At 33.0% G+C, this 19,109-nt stretch overlaps 2 pseudogenes; one reads left to right on the plus strand and one right to left on the minus strand.

The window, feature by feature from the left end:
* Positions 1-1,396: 1,396 nt before the first annotated feature.
* Positions 1,397-2,597, plus strand: LOC128185235 (uncharacterized; annotated as a pseudogene).
* Positions 2,598-13,787: 11,190 nt separating this feature from the next.
* Positions 13,788-18,885, minus strand: LOC128182796 (uncharacterized; annotated as a pseudogene).
* Between the last annotated feature and the right edge of the window lie 224 nt (positions 18,886-19,109).

Raw genomic sequence — 19,109 nt, forward strand, 5'->3', positions numbered from 1 at the left:
TTCACACACATATTAATTTGTTTGTCTCCATAACGAATATTAACTTCTATCATAAGTAAAGAAAATTACGTGTAATAGAAATGAAGATAATGCATAAACTACACGAAATTATTTACATACGAGTTGACTGTTTGTGTAATTTAATTCTCTTACGTACGATTTAATTATGTGGGATACAGGTAAATTTGTTACCTTGTTCCATAGAATTTCGATTTTTCACATCCAATATTTTCATAATTTATAGTACATAATTGATTTATTTCTATTTATTCTAAAATTTAAAGCGTCAAAATAAATTTTATTTCAAACAAATGTGTATACAATCTACTAGAACATAATGCGTATCGTGTTCTCATTTGAAAGAAAAACGTTGGGAATAATCGTTTAGTTTAAAAGGGGGAACGGGTAAGCTTGGCCGTTTTCATTCAACGTGTCGCTTTTGCTAATATGATTGAAATTATTTGTCAAGACACAATTGATGCTTGATATAGGCTGATAATAAAAGTAAGCAAAACTAACTCGACCGAACAAAGGATTGAATGAGCTGTGGAAATAAAAAAAAAATGTATTTAACGACGAAAGAGAGAATGAATGTTAACAACTGTCAATGTTCTTATTTTAAAAAAAGTTTTAAATTCACATTGTTTTACAAAATCTAATTGTCTTTGTTTTAAGAATAAATCCTGGTATTCCGTAAAAAAAGTTCCATAACGAAAAAAAATGCAGGATCACGCACGAACTATTTAACACGATTGGCTTGTCAACAATAACGTTGTTACCACTGGATATATTTTTATGCTCAACGAGCATTGATGCCCGTCAAAACAAAACATTTATAATTCGTTCGTGCAGCTTGTTGCTTGGAAGATACAAATTTAAGCAACGCTGTTAGTGATAAAAGGCTGATGGGCAAGGCTTCAAGAAAACACTTACACTTAAAATCATTAAATGTCCATACTTAATAAACTAAAAACCTTATTCATTTCGAGATTTTAATGTTTTTCAAATATTGTATATGAATAAATTTACACAGTTGGTTAAAAATCCACTGTTAAGTATTTCAAATTTAAAACAGCATGAAATATTATTGTTAGATAATATGTTTTACGGCATATTTCAAGACCATAACAGGTCATTTTCTAAGATTTGAATCAGTAGTTTGTTGAGGAACACCATCATTCATGCCAAATAATGATTGGCTCATGAATCCTAAGCAACTTTTATCTGAATAAGACATTGTCCATTTAACATTATTATTAGATTTAAAATTATTAGTACTCATGGTACCAAGAAAGTATATAAAATACTATATACTGTGTCAAATGATTGCACTATGTTTTTTGTGTTCAATGGTAAACACATAAACTAAAACACTTCCCAAAGTGAGTCCAGGGTTGCAGTAAATTTGAAGCAACACATTTGTTAATCATTTCAAAATTAACCATGCCTAAACGGGGGTCGGATTCCACACCTAAGCCAGCAACAAAAAGGAAAAAGTCGTCTACGATGCCAATAAACAGTCCCAATCCTTCTGTGGCGGCAGTGATTGACTATGACCCTTTAGCGTCGGCTATCATAAAGCAATCTCAAAACTCTTCCAATACGGACAGTGCTATGAACATATCTGACAACAATAGTGCAGAGGTCAGTCATGATATAAGTAACTTGGATTTATGTGAAAATACCTCTGCAAGTGACAGGGCAAACAATACCATAGTCCCTACATTTGAGGGTTCCATTCAACAACCTTCATCGAGCAATGTCATTCCAAAGCCTGCTACTCCCACATCCTCATCAGACAGTATACAACATACTGCAGACTCAACCACGAACACTGCAAATTTAGTCAATGCTTTACTCCAACAAACCTCAAGTGAGCCAGCAACAGCACAAATTAAAAATGTTATTTCAATTTCTGATGGTATTCCCCTCGGTGCTGCAACACAACAACGGGTGAAAACCAAAATCTGGGCGAATCAGTTCATTGATGTAAATATGTTGTTGCAGCAGCGAGAGGAACCATTATCCTTAAAGATTTCAACAGGGTCTGTAACATTGAAACAGGGGTTCTCAAAACCCAAAACTCCACTGTCTATTCAGCAGTGGACTGACGCCTTTTTTTTTTATATATATATATGGCTATTTACATTGAGAAGTACCCAGAACAAGCTCCCCTTCTCTTAAAATACTGTTTTTTCATTAGGGAAATGCATAAAATGTAAGGGGATAAGTCATGGAGGGTATACGATGAGAACTTTCGCATGTTAAGAGAATCGTCAGATTTACCATGGCAAAAACCTGTCGAAGAGTTAAAGGTTAAGGCTTCTGCCATGTGCAATTTTCAATCCCAGCAGCCCTTTCGTACCAATGCAGGGAGCAGACCTATCAAATTCTGTTATGCCTTCAACAATGGTGAATCTTGTACACACATGCCCTGTCCTTACAGCCACAAGTGTCAGTTATGTTCATTGTCACATGCAAGAGTCAACTGTAGAGTGCAAAGACAAAAACAAGGTACAATCAATACAACCAAATCCCCACATAACACCCACAGTCTGCCAGTTTCCATCTCCAGTCAATCCAAAAATTTTAAGTAATTTTTTGATCAATACTATCAGTACTACATGTATCAGTGCTATCATCATACTTGATTAACGGCTTCACCTTTGGTTTTAAGTTAGGCTGTACATCTAATCCTCCACCATGTACCCCTCAAAACCATAAATCCACATTTGAACATCCGGATATCATTAAAAACTACATACAAACAGGTTTTAGCAAAGGGCGTATTGCTGGTCCATTCTCATACAAACCATTTGATAACTTTGTTGTTTCTCCACTTGGACTAGTACCAAAAGGAAATACTGGGAAATTTCGGGTGATTCATGACCTTTCTTTTCTTAAAAATCATTCAGTTAATTCAAACATACCTCAAGAAAATTCAGCAGTCCAATACGATTCTATAGATGAGGTAGTTTCTTTAGTTAGAATGTTTTGGCGAGGTTGTCTGATGGCCAAAACAGATATTGAGGATGCCTTTCGCATTATCCCCATTCACCCATCTGATTATCATTTGCTAGGGTTTATTTGGGAGGGTCAGTTTTATTACGATAAGTGTCTGGCAATGGGTGCCAGCAGTAGCTGTCAAATTTTTGAGTCATTTAGTAAAGCTTTGCAATTAGTCATGTTGAATGTTTTTCATGCTTCGGGTATGTCACACATTTTAGACGATTTTTTCTTTGTGGGCCCCCCTAAATTCAATATTAAGCTGTTCGAATGATCTTGCCAGTTTTTTATTTCTTTGCAAGTCAATTGGGTTACCGATCAAAATGGAAATAACCCAGGCACCTACGACCAATATTGTTATATATGGAATTGAGGTAGATTCAGTGAATATGGAATGCCGGCTTCCTGTGGATAAAATCCAAAAGATCCAGGATTAACTACACTTATTTAAGAAATGCAAAAAGGTCACATTAAAAGACATGCAATCCATTATAGGTCTTTTAAATTTTGCTTGCTCTGTTGTGGTTCCAGGGCGAACATTCCTTCGTAGACTGATAAACTTGACATGTGGCCTAACAAATCCTAAGTTTTACATTAGACTGAATAAAGAATCTAGAGCTGATTTAGAAACTTGGGCAATGTCCATTGACCATTATGATGGTAAATCAGTATTTTTAGACAGTGCTTGGTTATCTTAAGACCACCTCAGTCTATACACAGATGCATCAGGTTTACTTGGATTTGCAGCTGTTTTAGGGTCACTGTCGTTTGTCAGTAAATGTCCTTTAGAATTAAAAGACTATCAAATTTGCATTAAAGAATTGTTTCCAATTGTTCTTGCATTGGAAGTGTGGTCAGTTCATTTCAAAAACAAAAAGGTGTTGTTCCTATCAGACAATATGGCTGTGGTAGAAGTTATCAACAAAAAGTCTAGTAGGGATAAATCGTTGATGAAATTATTACGCAGACTTGTTTTAGTGTCGCTACAGTGCAATATCCATTTCCGGGAAAAACACATTCCAGGGAAGTTGAATGTTACAGCTGACAAATTATCTTGTTTTAAATTTCAGGAAGCATTTCGGGAAACACCATATTTACAACAACAACCAACGAAAATTCCAGAGGGCCTTCTTTACATTTAACATCTTCAGCACAAAGACTACTGCAAGCTTCATTAGCCCCCGCAACAAGAAAAGCATATCAGCATTCATGGAAGCTTTTCTTTTCCTGGGCTGATTCCATATCATTACCTGTAAAATCCATTACACTCTGCAATTTTATAGGTCATTTGTTTGATATCGGATATTCACCAAGCTCAATATCATCACATATTTCAGCTGTTGCATACATTCATAAGATTCTTAATATGCAGATCCAGCTCAATGTTTCTTAGTACAGAAGATGCTGAAAGGGTGTCACAAAGTAGGCCCAACTGTAGACTCACGTTTGCCAATAACTGGAGAAATTCTCACCAAGATTGTAAATGCTTTGAGTCACACAATCCCTGATCATGCCCAAATGCTTTTGCTTATGGCCTTGTTTTTGATTGCATTCCATGGTTTTTTCAGGTTAGGTGAATTGGTTATAACATCAAAAACTCGGACAGAATTTGTAATTCAAAGGTCAGATGTGCGTTTTGAGGTAGTAAATAACAAATTAAAACATGTTCAATTAATCCTACTCATTTCAAACCATTAGTTTAGGACAACCAATGTTTATTACTTTAGAAACATCAAAAAACATTCATTCATGTCCAGTTCACGCACTGTTTAAATATCTAAAACATTACCGTCATTCAAAGGGACCTCTTTTCCAGTTTTTAGATGGTTGTCTTGTGTCATATTCCTTTGTTTCCAAAAAATTGAGTGAAGTTATCAAATTTATTGGTTTGGATCCCAAACAATACAAGGGTCACAGCTTTAGAATCGGAGCTGCTACACATGCAGCACAAGTGGGTTATTCAGAAAATGCTATTCAATATATGGGTAGATGGAAGTCGGATGCTGTCAAGCGTTACATTCGTATCGGTTCATTTTCTGTTAAAAATGATTGAGAATTTGACGGTTTCATTATGTTCTTAAATACTAGTCATGCTAGAGTACCAGGTAGTTCAGATATATGTCTGCTACCACACCGTTTTTTCACATTGAGTTTTACTATGCAGGATATGTCTGCTACTACTCTGAACCCAAAGTAGGTCAGATTATGTCTGCTACCACCCTAAACCCACAATAGGTCAGATCATGTCTGCTACCGAACCTCCCCCCCCCCCCCCCTTTCGTCTTATTTGGTTAGTTCAGATTATGTCTGCTACCCCTTCCTCATGTTTTTATGTCCTTATCCACCCCACTATTTGGTTATCAATAACTACTATAGATACTAATATGATCATACTAGGATATGTGTTTTACCATTTATTCTTCTTTGTGTTGCTGTCCACCTGACATTTTGTTTAATTAAAACTAAAAGTTGTATTTAAAACCTAACATGTACTGCAAATAAATATGATTTTTTTTTAGATATTTTGAAATGGTCTAATAAGTAACCAGTTCCCCTTTTTGTCCTTTGGGTGGCGGAATCCAATTGTCATTGGATTTTGTGGCAAAATGTTTTGTATATGCCACCTTATTTTTTACGTTGTTTTGGTTTTTCATATGACAGGGAGATCCCCCTGCCATTGTTGTAGTCTAGTTTGGATATATGTTATCTTGGGATCTCCCATCTTCTAAATGTGTATTCATCAATGATAATTATGTCTTACTTAGTCTTTAGGGAGATCCCACTGCCTGTCTGAAATTAGGTGCTTAATAAGTCTCTTTATGTTTATCTGGGATCTCCCTAGTAGTTAAGGTAGTATATTTGTAGTTAGTTGTTTATCTTCGTCATTAATAAATGACAATATTCATCAAATCATGACTTGTAGTGTTTAAAGGAGTAAAAATTAACAAAGCTGCAGGACCAAGATGGAACTGGTTTCCACACATTTTAGCATAAGATAAATGGAGGACATAATGAAATATTATTGTTAAATAATATGTTTTATGGCATCATTGAATCTTAACCATCTATTTTTGTCACAGAATCTATTTTTAGAATCTGGTTATTTATAGTTATTTTTAACCTGAGGGTCCATTATATCTATTTTTAAGAATATTTGTGCTTGTATCTTGTCAACAACCAATGAAATTGCAGGACTGTAATCACGTGAAAGCCACTTTTGTTATTACCCTGGTATTTGATGGACGTTTTTATGTGAACAGAGAGTTTATTTATGTAAAAATTAACCCTCCACCATCCCCATTACACCCTCCTAAATGTTTTGTTTATGTCACAGTAAATTTTACATTGTTTTGGTTTTCAAAATGTTTTGTATATGCCCCCTTATTTTTTACGTTGTTTTGGTTTTTCATATGACAGGGAGATCCCCCTGCCATTGTTGTAGTCTAGTTTGGATATATGTTATCTTGGGATCTCCCATCTTCTAAATGTATATTCATCAATGATAATTATGTCTTACTTAGTCTTTAGGGAGATCCCACTGCCTGTCTGAAATTAGGTGCTTAATAAGTCTCTTTATGTTTATCTGGGATCTCCCTAGTAGTTAAGGTAGTATATTTGTAGTTAGTTGTTTATCTTCGTCATTAATAAATGACAATATTCATCAAATCATGACTTGTAGTGTTTAAAGGAGTAAAAATTAACAAAGCTGCAGGACCAAGATGGAACTGGTTTCCACACATTTTAGCATAAGATAAATGGAGGACATAAAAATTATTATCTAATCGGGTATAATGTATGATTTAATAATGACCGCAATTTAGAAGTGGATTTTTATAGAACGCATTGAATTGGAAAAACTATCATCATATCTGCCAGAGAATTGCTTGGACGACAGTTTAATCAGTCAAGAGGACGACAATACAATTCTTACACTTAAAGTTTTCTATTTAAAAGACAAATTTAAAAGTGTATAATTTAAGGCCTTGGAATAGAGCAAGTCAAATATTAACAAACTTCTAAATATTCTAAATAAAAATTCAAAAAATGTCTTTATCTTCCGACGATCTTCTCTGTATGCCAACGAAAGCTGATATGTCATGATATTTATATATGCCCTTGTGGTATCACATAATGAAAACACAACATAAGAATAAAATTGTGCTGCTCAATTTCATGACAAGCGGAATTATTACCGAGAGAAAAAATGTTCTTATTGCTTTATTATAATATTTGTAAGCGCTTGGGAAGCTGTATTTAAAAATTTGATCAATATACGATGTTTGTGTTTACCTGCCGGACCTTTCATCATTTCAACCACCTGAACTGTATTTGAGCTCTTCAGTTTACTTCATTCGTTTTCGTGCATTACTGCAATGTTAGTTACATAGAATGTGTAGTCTTGCTGAGTGCAGTAATAAATTATTTTCTATCAAAGGTCGTCAGGACAACTGCAAATCGTGATTTGTGTACATAATATTTTTTTTAGAACTTGGGCCATTGCCATGAACACTCTTTAAATGTTTACATTAACGTAACGTTATAGGTATTTAAATATTAGAATACTCTTCCAGTAATTTAATATTTCATTTAAAGTCCTTTGTTCAACTATTACTAAGCTACGCCTTTTATTTTTATCAAGGATCCGTTGAAACGGTGCTGTTAAGAACTTGTATGGGAAATGTCTTTGGGCGACAAAGCAATTTTAGAACATGAATACGTTCAAGTCTGTTGTTAATGTTTAAAAGAATTAGAATGCTTTCGTCTGTCCCTTTCAGTTGAAAAAAGTGGCGTTTCTACTTGACCCCGTTTTTGTCAATATATTGCTTTGGTATGGATTGTAGTTTACATGATGAAATGCACGGGCATTGGTATGCAATAAACTATTGTGCAAATGTTCAATAATACTTCGTTTCTAATTTGTAAAATAATATGTTCAACTTAAATAATTGATTTCCGATAGCGCCTCAAATCATATATAGGCGTTATCAAGTGTTAAATGATAAGGAGTCTATATAAAAGCAACACGATTTCGTCAATTTCAATATTCATAACTGATTCAGGTTCGTGACATTTGGCTTATGTCTATTTCCAAATTTCTTTATTTTTTGCACCCATTCTTAAGAACATTGTTTCCATTGCCTTCAAAATAATGTAAATTTTTTGTTTCGAGTATCGATACAAAATTCCTATTGTAGCAGGTAAAACTATTAACCAAATCATAATATAGTCCGGTAACTAAAATATGCATTGTTACGTTCAAATTTGTTTTGCACACACTTTCTATATTTTGATGCACTGTGGATATCAAATTTGTACTCAATGTCAATTTTCTTTATTTGTTAGATACCATGATATTGCTTACATGATTTCTAATTACAGCTCTCAAAGCAATATATTATTTTTAATTTCGAGTGTGCAGACGCCAATTTCTGGGCACTAACCTGTTCAAAAACATCAATTTGACAGAAATTAAACTAAGAGTTACACTGTACAGTATATATGACAACAACTCACCCACTTGCATAAAAGACGCCTAGTCCACCGATAGAATTTGTCCCGGACGTACTCTCAATAAACAATAGAAAATATTGACTTAAGCTGGCGCAAATCGATCGTTTTAAACATGCAGCAAGCTGCACGTTGTATTTAAATCTTTATCTAACAGTAAAAATCTATTTTTAAAGCTCTAGACGTTGCCACACGGAATGCATTATCTTCGGAAACAATACTGTGGTTTCATCACTATTCGTTGAATACCAATTTTCGTTGATTTCGTTGTTTAGTTGATCCACAAAATTAAATGTTCATTGAAGTTCAATTTCAACTAACATTTTGTATTGATAGGATCATTGGCCACGAAATTACGTATCCTTGAAACTGTGGTATTCAGAAAATCCACGAAAATTAATGAAACCACAGTAGTAATGTGGATGTTTTAACGTGTAGTGAAGATAACATTTTCATTTTAAAATAAAGCAGTCATGTTCTTAATTAATGTCAGCATGTCGTTAAAAAATCGTTTCAAATCATCTTAATCGTTCGGCTTATGTTTTGAATGAAAATGTAAAAACACTGATAAAATTAGGATCGGGTTTGACATTTATCATATATTTACCACAGAAGATATTCGCGACGTTGTAACATAAACATGTAACAATCTTCTCAGCATTATCATCATTAAACTCATCATTTTTTTTAACTGGTAAATACTGGAACATCTTTTAAATAGTTTTTCTTGCTACCATTTCTTCTTTCCTTTATAGCATTACGATATTGCTTTGTGGATTGTCCAAATGATTTAAGAAGGTACATAAAAACTAAAATTAATTCCAAAATGTTATATGATAGGCACGTCTCAAACCGAGCAAAATTGCTCTATGTTGAGAAACTAAATGCTTGTAAAAAATCTAGTCAATTTCGCACTTTAATAGCATTGTGATACTTAATAATTTGCCAATACGTTTAACGACCATATATAATAAACATGCAAGATTGAAGCTAAAATCAAACATAAAAAAGGAAATTATCCTTTGCATAAGTATCTATATATTTAAAAGATTCTTCCTCGTAGACATATAGGTGGGGAAAAATTAACGTTAGTGAAATTTATATGCTCAATATTAAACTAATAAAAAAAACTATTCCAACTCCCATACAGTAGGGTAATATGTACAGCACGAAAGAATATTACTAACAATGGAAATCAGTTTCATAGAAAATATTTAATCCTAATAAAAAGATTGTAAAGGATACAAACGACATTTGTGTTTCTAATGAATTGTTTGATTTGATTTATTTGCATATAAAACGTTTTTAAAGTTACTTTTTAATCAGTAAAAAAATTATGAAAGTTGTTCAAAAATTATTGAGACAAGTAAAAAGTTGGCACACACATTGAAGAAACACAAATAATTAAGCAAAGAAACATTACAATATAGTTAATTATTTGTTTACGAAGGTGCACAAAGAAGCAATGGTCGGTTTACCCGGCACTGGCGCACAATCGGAGTGAAAAAAAACCCCTGAAACATCTATGTTTTAAATGTTGGTAGGTTCACAAATAACGACAAAAGAAATTTTTATTTAAATTAATCAAATTATCTAGGTTCATTTTGCGATTAATTGTGGCTAACTTTTGTGCAAGTTTTACTAGTGTTCGATTTGAAATAAGGAGAGAATACAAAAAATATTTACCAAGCAATGGAAATCTGACTGTGACGGTATATTAAAATTTGACAACAAGGCAGCGCAGCGAATATTCATAGAATTGGTGGGAATCTCGGAAGAAGACCTTCTTTTGGCCAAGAAATTGCATAAACAAAAACAATACGATGGGAAGGGATCAAGGATTAAGATAATCATGGTTAATTTAATGATTGTTTATCTAGAATTAAAACAAAAGGCTAAAGTACTTTTTAAACGCAAAATGATTTCAACAGATCTAAGATAAACCTGTACATACAGAATGGATACCGGATACGTTTCACAGCTACTGTAAGTTTACTTTTGTGAAGAATATCTCGATTTTTTCACAAAAAAATCAGGAATAGGGAGAATAGTATGTAATTGTTGCCATTTTAAAATCAAAAGAAAAGTTGAAAAATGAAGAATAGTTAATGTTTTCCCATCTTTTGTAACATGTTTAAAGCGCTTTGGAGCAAGGATAAACGGTAAAATGATGTTCCAGTGAGTTTGTAGTCAATTGATATACCGGTATATAAGCTTACAAAAATAAGCAAATGATGACTTTTGTTTCAATCACGTTAATAAAAGTTATCCTGATTTACTTGACATTTTATGTTAAATCATGGGAAAAGTAATGCGCGCCAATACCTATATTCAATTTGAAATCATTTTAAGAGAAGAAGTCGAAAGCTTGTTTCAGTCCGTTTTTTGAGAGACTGTTTGCATTTAATATATATTTTATTAGTCAAAAATGAACAAACTCCTAAATTTGTTCCTTATTTCCTTCATATTTAATTGAATATGACACTTTAAAACATGAGTTTTCATTATGTTGAACCAAAAATTTACCCCGGTACACCCTATCTAACAAAGCTTTAGTTATGAAGCATCATGAAAAGAATTTATATCTTTAATTTCATAAACCTGTAGGCACCTTTCATTTACTAGATCTTGACCTTAATGAGTTATCTTTTTTCCCAAGGGAGTAAGAGTAAATGTCTCAATAATTACCGAACAGATATATACAAACTTTTTTATTTGGTTTGTAAAATATTAAATAGTAAATGAAAAGAGACTACTATATGCAATAAAATGCGCCAAGATAATCTTTCCAACAAGATTCCATGGCGATTTGAAGAATTTTGAAATGAAGCGGTGGAACAAAATCAGCAACAGCAGAGGGGCGCATCATGCGTCAGGCTCAAATTATGGCGCAGAGTAAACTTAACGAGCTACAAACTTGTAACAGTAGGTACAAAGCGAATACCCAAACTTTCAATACTGAGAATATATATATATATATATATATATATATATATATATATATATATATATATATATATATATATATATATATATATATATATATATATATATATATATATATATTTATATATATATCAACATGATGATTCATTCGGGTGGTGACTGATATGCTAGGAGTGAAGGTGTCCGATTATCTTAATTATTTATTTACATATTCTTTTATATAGACATTGGAACTACGTTAAGGGTACCTATTTACTCGTTCTAGCGTTTAGGTTGATAAATGAATTCCTGTGCTTTTTCTTTTAATTTGTTTCTATCAAAGCAAAATATGAATCGTATCGCTATTTGCATGTCCAACACTTTTATTCCCTTATCTAAGCAAAAGGGCCCCGCATACATGTAGTTATCCAAAATGGACGGTAACGGTCCCGTTATAAAAACAGACATTTATTTTTGGGGGGAAACGAAAAACGTCTATGACATATCTTTTTCAAATTTTGATGCATGTAAATTTATCTGAAATAAAAACCTTTTCTAAAAAAAAAATGTAAACTCATGACGCAGCGATGTCACGCATATATCATGTTATAAAAATTAATATAATTCTAATTCTTTAACAAACTTTAATCAAATGTGTTATCATTTCATCCTATAAAGCGGCCATGAGATGCAAGGTGCATTGTGTGACATTACTTTGGTATCAATCCTTGTACATATGGTTTTATAAACAAACTAATGAATATTTGGTATCATAATAATTTTCAAAACTCTCTTTTTATATAACACATGGTTTGGGTTTTGTTTATTAAGATATAGACGACTGTTTAAGCAACCCCTGTCAAAATGGCGGTACGTGCGAAGATCAGTTGGGTAAATACGTGTGTCACTGTAATGGAAATACGACAAGCAAAGACTGTTACATCCCATGTATGTAATTGTGTCACTTTTCTTGCATAAACTGAAATTAAAAGAAAGGTGCAAGACTAAACTAATATATTTTAGTCCAACCTCATCATCTATCTCTATGTTGTGGCAGGTAAAGTAATCAAATAGCAAGTGAATGTATCTCGTAATGTTTTTATTGAAGATTCTCCTCATCTATTCATCAATAACATTTTAACGGTTATTGCTTCTTTTAAATCCCTTTCCAAGTCTTCCTTGATGTTTTGGGGGGGTTTTCCGCTTGCCACACATGCAGTGAATATATTGATGAAATTGGTTCCATTTTGATGACAGTTAAATATCATAAAATTGTTTCTTTCATAATTTAGAATCTGGATGGAAAAAAATGGGAGTTTCATAATTTAAATTTTAGGAAACAATATGTTTGAATATGTCTCAATGCGTCAAAATTCGGCATTGTCACGTAAAATTCGAGCCTTTTCACCAATGCTGATCAAGTTTATCAATTTTGACAGTATTTCATGTATAATGTTTTGTATGTAGCAAAACAAAAGACTTTGTAAAACAGTATTAATATAAAAAAATGTTTAAATGGATAAAAGAATAAACAATGGTAGAAATATTATATTGGTATTAAGTCCATTATAAGAACGGAACGGTACATGCACACTTTCACGTCAAAACATGGCTGGGGCAAAATTATTCCCGACTTTTACGAAATAAAAAATAATCTGTGAGATGTCTGAATATTCACGTTTGGCAAAAATGGGAGGTCATTTGAATTTTTAATTTGCGTTTTTCTGGAGGGGAGTGGGATGGAAATGCACAGATTTGATGTTCAAGTATGTGTGTAACTTCGACGTAAACAAAATCTCATGCCTTGCTGGATGCACATCCGATTCAAAATTTCGTTTAGAATCAATCATCTGTATCTGAAGTTACGCAATTTTGGAAAGAATACTAGTGTACCAAAGTTAAATTATCTAATATTAGCATTACCCAACTCAAAAACTGAACACTTAAAAACTTATGAACATGATATTTTTCATTTCCTATTGGACCGTACTACGGAAGCCCATTTAGGACCTATCAAAAAATATTTTTGAATTTGATATAACGAATTCTTGAATTTGTTAAAACAAATTTAAATCGTTATAACTAATTGTTGAATCCGTTATAACGAAATAAATTTGTTATAACAAATTTTAGGAATTCGTTATAACGAATTTTATCTGTTATAACAAATTCGCTGAATTCGTTATTTCAGATTTTAAAATCTGTTTTAACAAATTAAATTTGAAATAACGAATTCTTGAATTCAATTTAATGCTGTTTTCGACAAAATAACATCAACAGCATATATTACTAAAATATCATTTATATTTGAACTTAGTGCGCTTGTTCTTTACAATTTCAAGTGTTTTTGTCTATTATAAGAGTACAGTTTTAATTTTTTTTTATTCGTTTTTATTGACAAAATGGACTAAAGTGACGTATATCGCACTTGTCTTGTACTACACATTCTACACAATAAATTAACATAATTACGCACACTGCTGGGGTACATGCGGGATTTGGATGTTAGAAAAATTGAAAGAATTTGAATTAATCTGAATTTTACGTGTAAGTAAAAATATTTATATAGGTATTTCTGTAAGTACATAAAATAAGGAATCATCGTTTGGCGCTAGTGGTGTTAATAATTGTAGTCCGTACGTGGTCAAATTAAAAATAAATGTTCAAATAACTTACTGAAAACATTTATGACAATGTTATAAAAAAATTGCTTTATGATTGATAGACACAATAAGGTCAGGGATATTGGCTAAACAGAATTTGGCAATGAAGATTAAATGATCGAATACCAGTAAATTAAAGCTTTTTGCAAAATGATTCCGTAGATTTGAAGTGTAAGTGAAAAATATTATATAAAGAGACAACTGTAAATAATAAACATATATCAAACTAGAAAACAATATTAGAATAGCAGAGACAAATAACTTTTAGTGTAATCAAACTTCGGATGCAAAGTCTATAAAACGCTTAGCGTTTTATAAACGACGATGTCAATTATTCCTATGCATTTTCATGAAAATATAACAATTACGTTTCACTTCTTATTAGACGGATTTTGCAAATATTTGATCTTGTTTCCGTACGCCATAATCCTCAGCTGGGTTCTTGATGCTCTCAGAACGGATCGAAAAGACCGCAGTTTCTCTGTGACATTTGTCTTCGATCCCTTTACTAGATTGTAAACACTATAAACTAGGAAACCTACATCAAGAACAGCTGTAAAAGGAGGCAGTACAATGTCGGCAAATGAAGCAGCGCTTAGGACTACGCGTGCAACTGCTATAGGTATACTGCTGATCATAGACAATGTTCCAGCTGCAACTTGAAGTGCTGTTGCACCAACCCCGTTTGCATCGTCTGTATGCATTGTCCGTTCCTGTATTACCTGAATTAATTTTTGGAGTTTTTTCAAGGAATCTTCCAAGACTCTAGATCGTTCGCGAAAATTCATGTAATAGCGCTGAAACTTTGCATTTGCATCCCTATTTAACACTACTTCGGTTACTGTTGCTCCCACGACAGTTACACCACTTAAAGAACCAATAACAGCTCCACCAACTGTCAAACCAAGGGACACTCCCGCTGTAAATGGAGCTGCAATAACTCCTGCAATGGCAAGTGCTGATCCTGCAATGCCTACTGAAGACCCCACAATATTTGAAATATTTACATTTCTTCTTCGTCCCTCTAATTCATCAATGATCTCGCTACACAGAATTTCTAAAGCCATGTTGCATCTCATCCACATATCCAGTGCCAATTTTGCGGTAGTTAGTGTAGATTTAGCAAGGTTTGTGTCGTAGAATATCCTAAAGTCTTAAAATAAAAGTTTTTATGTAAAACTTGAGTTAGTTATTCATATAAGTGTATAAAATAATGAAATTGCAAAAACATATCTTAACATATAAAAAAGTATTATTTCATGGGTAATTACCTGATTGATTATCATGTTTATGTTTTTGCGGTACAAAAGCCACTGGTGGGTCCATCAAACAGTTACATACTCTGTACCTGGCTGCAATTCTGTGAAATTGTCCTGAAAAGGTCCTGAAGAGAGTAATGTGAAACTTTGAAACATTTTCAGCATCAAATAGGCATTTGTAAACGGCATCTATATGAGCTAAATATTGTCGTCTTCTCAGAAAATCTTTAGGCTGTTTTCGTCTTCTGATTTGACTATAGAGCTTCCATTCTGTTTCAATTCTGTCTTCATGTATGCTAGCACTCAGAACATATATTGGTACTTGGAAACACGTTGCTGCTGCGATCAGTTCTAGATCCTGTAATGTCATCCCGTCTTCAATTCTCTCAGTGAAGAAAGTCGCAGACTCTTTAAGTATTGTATCACGAAATCTAAAAGCATCCAAAACTTTATGGTCTCGGTATTTGAAGTTTTTCAAGGACTCTCTATCAGCACTTTCTTTCTCTGCAATTAGAAGGGGACCATATATGTTTGGATTTTCTTTAATTTCTGCTATTACTTCCTGCATGATTGTTTGATATTGTTCTTCACTGCCAAATATATCTTTGCTCATGCATCGATACAAGGAATGTGTGTAGTCGGAAATCGTGTCTATCATACGGTCTTCCATGTCAGTTCTTTCCATGACAAGACGAAGCTCAGAATATATGGGAATTATGTTCATTTCCCTACGTACATCATCACAAAACCAGTTTTCAGGAGGGTTTACTGGGAAAAACGTAATAAGCGGCCGATGTCGTTTGTTTTTTCCTATTTCTTGATTTTCTGAAACTGTATAAGAATTGAAAACTGAAATTTTACCCAGTATGAGACTCTTGTTAAATATATATTAAATCATATTTCAGCATGAGAGGAAGAAAGATACAAAATTGTAATCAAACATTCTACTTAGTGTGTTGGGTCATATCGATGATTTATGTATTTTAACATAAATATTACAGCATTAAACGCAATCAAAATGCAATAGGAATATTGATATCCATCTTGCTATCGGTTTATCTGTTTATCAATCCATTTGTCTGTCTGTCTGTCTGTCTGTCTGTCTGTCTGTCTGTCTGTCTATCTCACCTACCGACCTCATCTACATGTATCTATCTATTTAACTATGAAACATTTTATTGTGATCCTGCTTAAACATTTCACTTTACCATCGACTTTTTTGGCAACATATGGAGGGGCCAGCATACAGTTACATCCAGTCTTTGAAATGATTCGATCAACATATTCTCTTCCATTTTTCTTCTGGACGAATAATGTAATAAAGTATCGGCAATTTTTTGCTTTGACATAGGTCGTTGGAGTTTTAATCTCCCAACTGAAATTTTCCTTGGAGTTTTGAAAAATGTATATTGGAAACCCCGTCCAGTCAGCTGCTATCTGAAGAGACCGTTCGAAATTGTTCTCCGGAAAACTGCAAAGAAGTTAAATATTCCGTTATTTTTATATACTGAATCGCTACAGTTGATAAAATTTATACTTTGTATCAAACTTTGAAACGCACCATTATTTATACGCACCTCATGGGTAATTCTACGTCTTCATTTCCAAATACATCTTTGCTTATGCATTTTGCTAGTGTTCCTTTTCCGCCAAGCAATAGCTCTAATTGCCTCCCTTCTTCTGCTAAAATGTCGTTGATATGTTTGTAGTCATCAGATAGCTCTCCAGGCCATGGTGTATCATCTCTCTGATAGATCAACTTGTTCTTTTCCAGTATGTGTTTGTAATGTTGATGAAGCCCATGACGACTAGAGGGTGGACAACAAGGCATTAATTCTGTAACCAAAATAACAATAAGCACTTTTTTCTGTTTTATTGTTTTTAATCAATTGATTAGGTGGATATTATTTATAAATAAGTAACTGTTTAACTATTTAATGTAAAACAGAGCTTTCGGGTTTATCCTTTTACTGAAACATTGAGGAATGATTAATTCCTTGTGCACTCTCAAACTATTATGTCAACTTTTGTTGAAATAATTTTAATGTACATTTGACGATGGTATTGTTTTTTTCTGATGTTTCTAAATCTAATTGTTCATCGATGAATTAGTTTTTGACTCTTAAGAAATTGGTTTTAGATCCGACATTTCCGATAATGAAAATATATAATTGGATTACCTCTTGGTCAATACATTACATGTGTTACAAAATAATGTGACACGTGTGTATAATTCTAATTTTCAATTAAAAAAAATCTTTGCCTGAAAGAGAAACCTGCTTCAATATATACTCAGTTTTTCTTTTATAAATTCTAAATATGATATTTCAACCAAATTCACTCACCCAGCGATCGAATTCGATCAAGATCTATTGTGTTGTTGGCTATGGGGAACTGCCCAATGATTTCTGGAGTTTTTTGACGGCATAGACATTCTTCTTTGAGGTTTATTTTAAACGATGGACTTTCTTTGCTGCTTTTGAAAACCAAAGGAGATTCAAATGTATACAAGTAACTACCGCAAATTGGAAGATACAAATTTGACTCTTCTCTGCCTGAAACATCTCTTGGAGAAACAACATAAATCGCAGCATTAAAAATACTTGCTAGTGCAAATAAATGTACTGTTTTTGCTGATTTCCAATCAGTCAATTGTTTCCTGAACGCATCTTTTGATAACTGTTTCCCAAGCGTTTCTGCATTCTTTTCGTTCTTCTGAATGTTCTCTGAAATATTTTCTTCAACATTTACAAGTTGCATGTAAACTTGTATAAAATCTTCAGTTTCTACGTGTGCTTTTAGGAATTCCTTAACATCCTTCTCTTGTTTTGGAGTTCCGTAAATAATCTGAGCATATTGGTTATTTCTACTGAAGAAACATCTGAATAGCTTGATGTTGAAAAAGATAAGAATCTTTTATCTTTTGTTAGTAGAAAATGTGTTAAAGTTTCAAAGTTGTTGCGAAACCTTTTGTCAACACATTTTGAATGTTTTCTATTTGTAATTTTTAAACCACAGTCTATATAACGATCGATGTTTTCATCACACCGTATGAAGTGGACATTTTCTCTGTCAAATCGTAAGAAAAATATCAATGGTGGGTCATTTGCATCCTCCTTCTCACGGATCACAGGTTCAATTTCTATCCCCATGAATCCTTCTTCTTCACATTCATACATTAATACGACGCTTCTGGAGATAACCTCGCTCACTGCATAACATTCACGCAATGATGGAGCAACTGCATTTTTCCTTAAGCGTCTTATATCTCTTTTGGCGTTTTCAATCCAACTTTCTTTCGGATTTTCTATTTGCGGTTTAAACAATGCAAAGTAGAACAAATGGTTCTCTTCATAAGCCGATATATGCTCACGGCATTTTAATATTGTCATATCTTTCTGCATGAGGGGTACAACAATAGAGTATAGCTCATTATTGCCACCATATGCTTGCAATGCTGATACACGTCTTCTCAAATCTTTCAAAATAGACTCTTTGTCATTCATTGTTGAGTTAGTTTTGTAAACAAAGCGAACAAAATGATAAATCTGAAAAAGATACACATTTGAAATTAATCTGAGAATAAAAGTTTAGATCTCTCTTTTCGATACAAAACTAACAAAAACTTTATTGCTTAACCTCTACTGACATTGTAAAAAAATGTGTCCTTTTAAAATTTATGGAATACTTCTACGGTGAATGGCAAGTTGAATTCCTTTTACCAAGTGGTCATTGTCTATATTTCATA

The sequence above is a fragment of the Crassostrea angulata genome, chromosome 5 (assembly GCF_025612915.1).
Source record: "Crassostrea angulata isolate pt1a10 chromosome 5, ASM2561291v2, whole genome shotgun sequence".
Taxonomy (NCBI): Eukaryota; Metazoa; Mollusca; class Bivalvia; order Ostreida; family Ostreidae; genus Magallana; species Magallana angulata.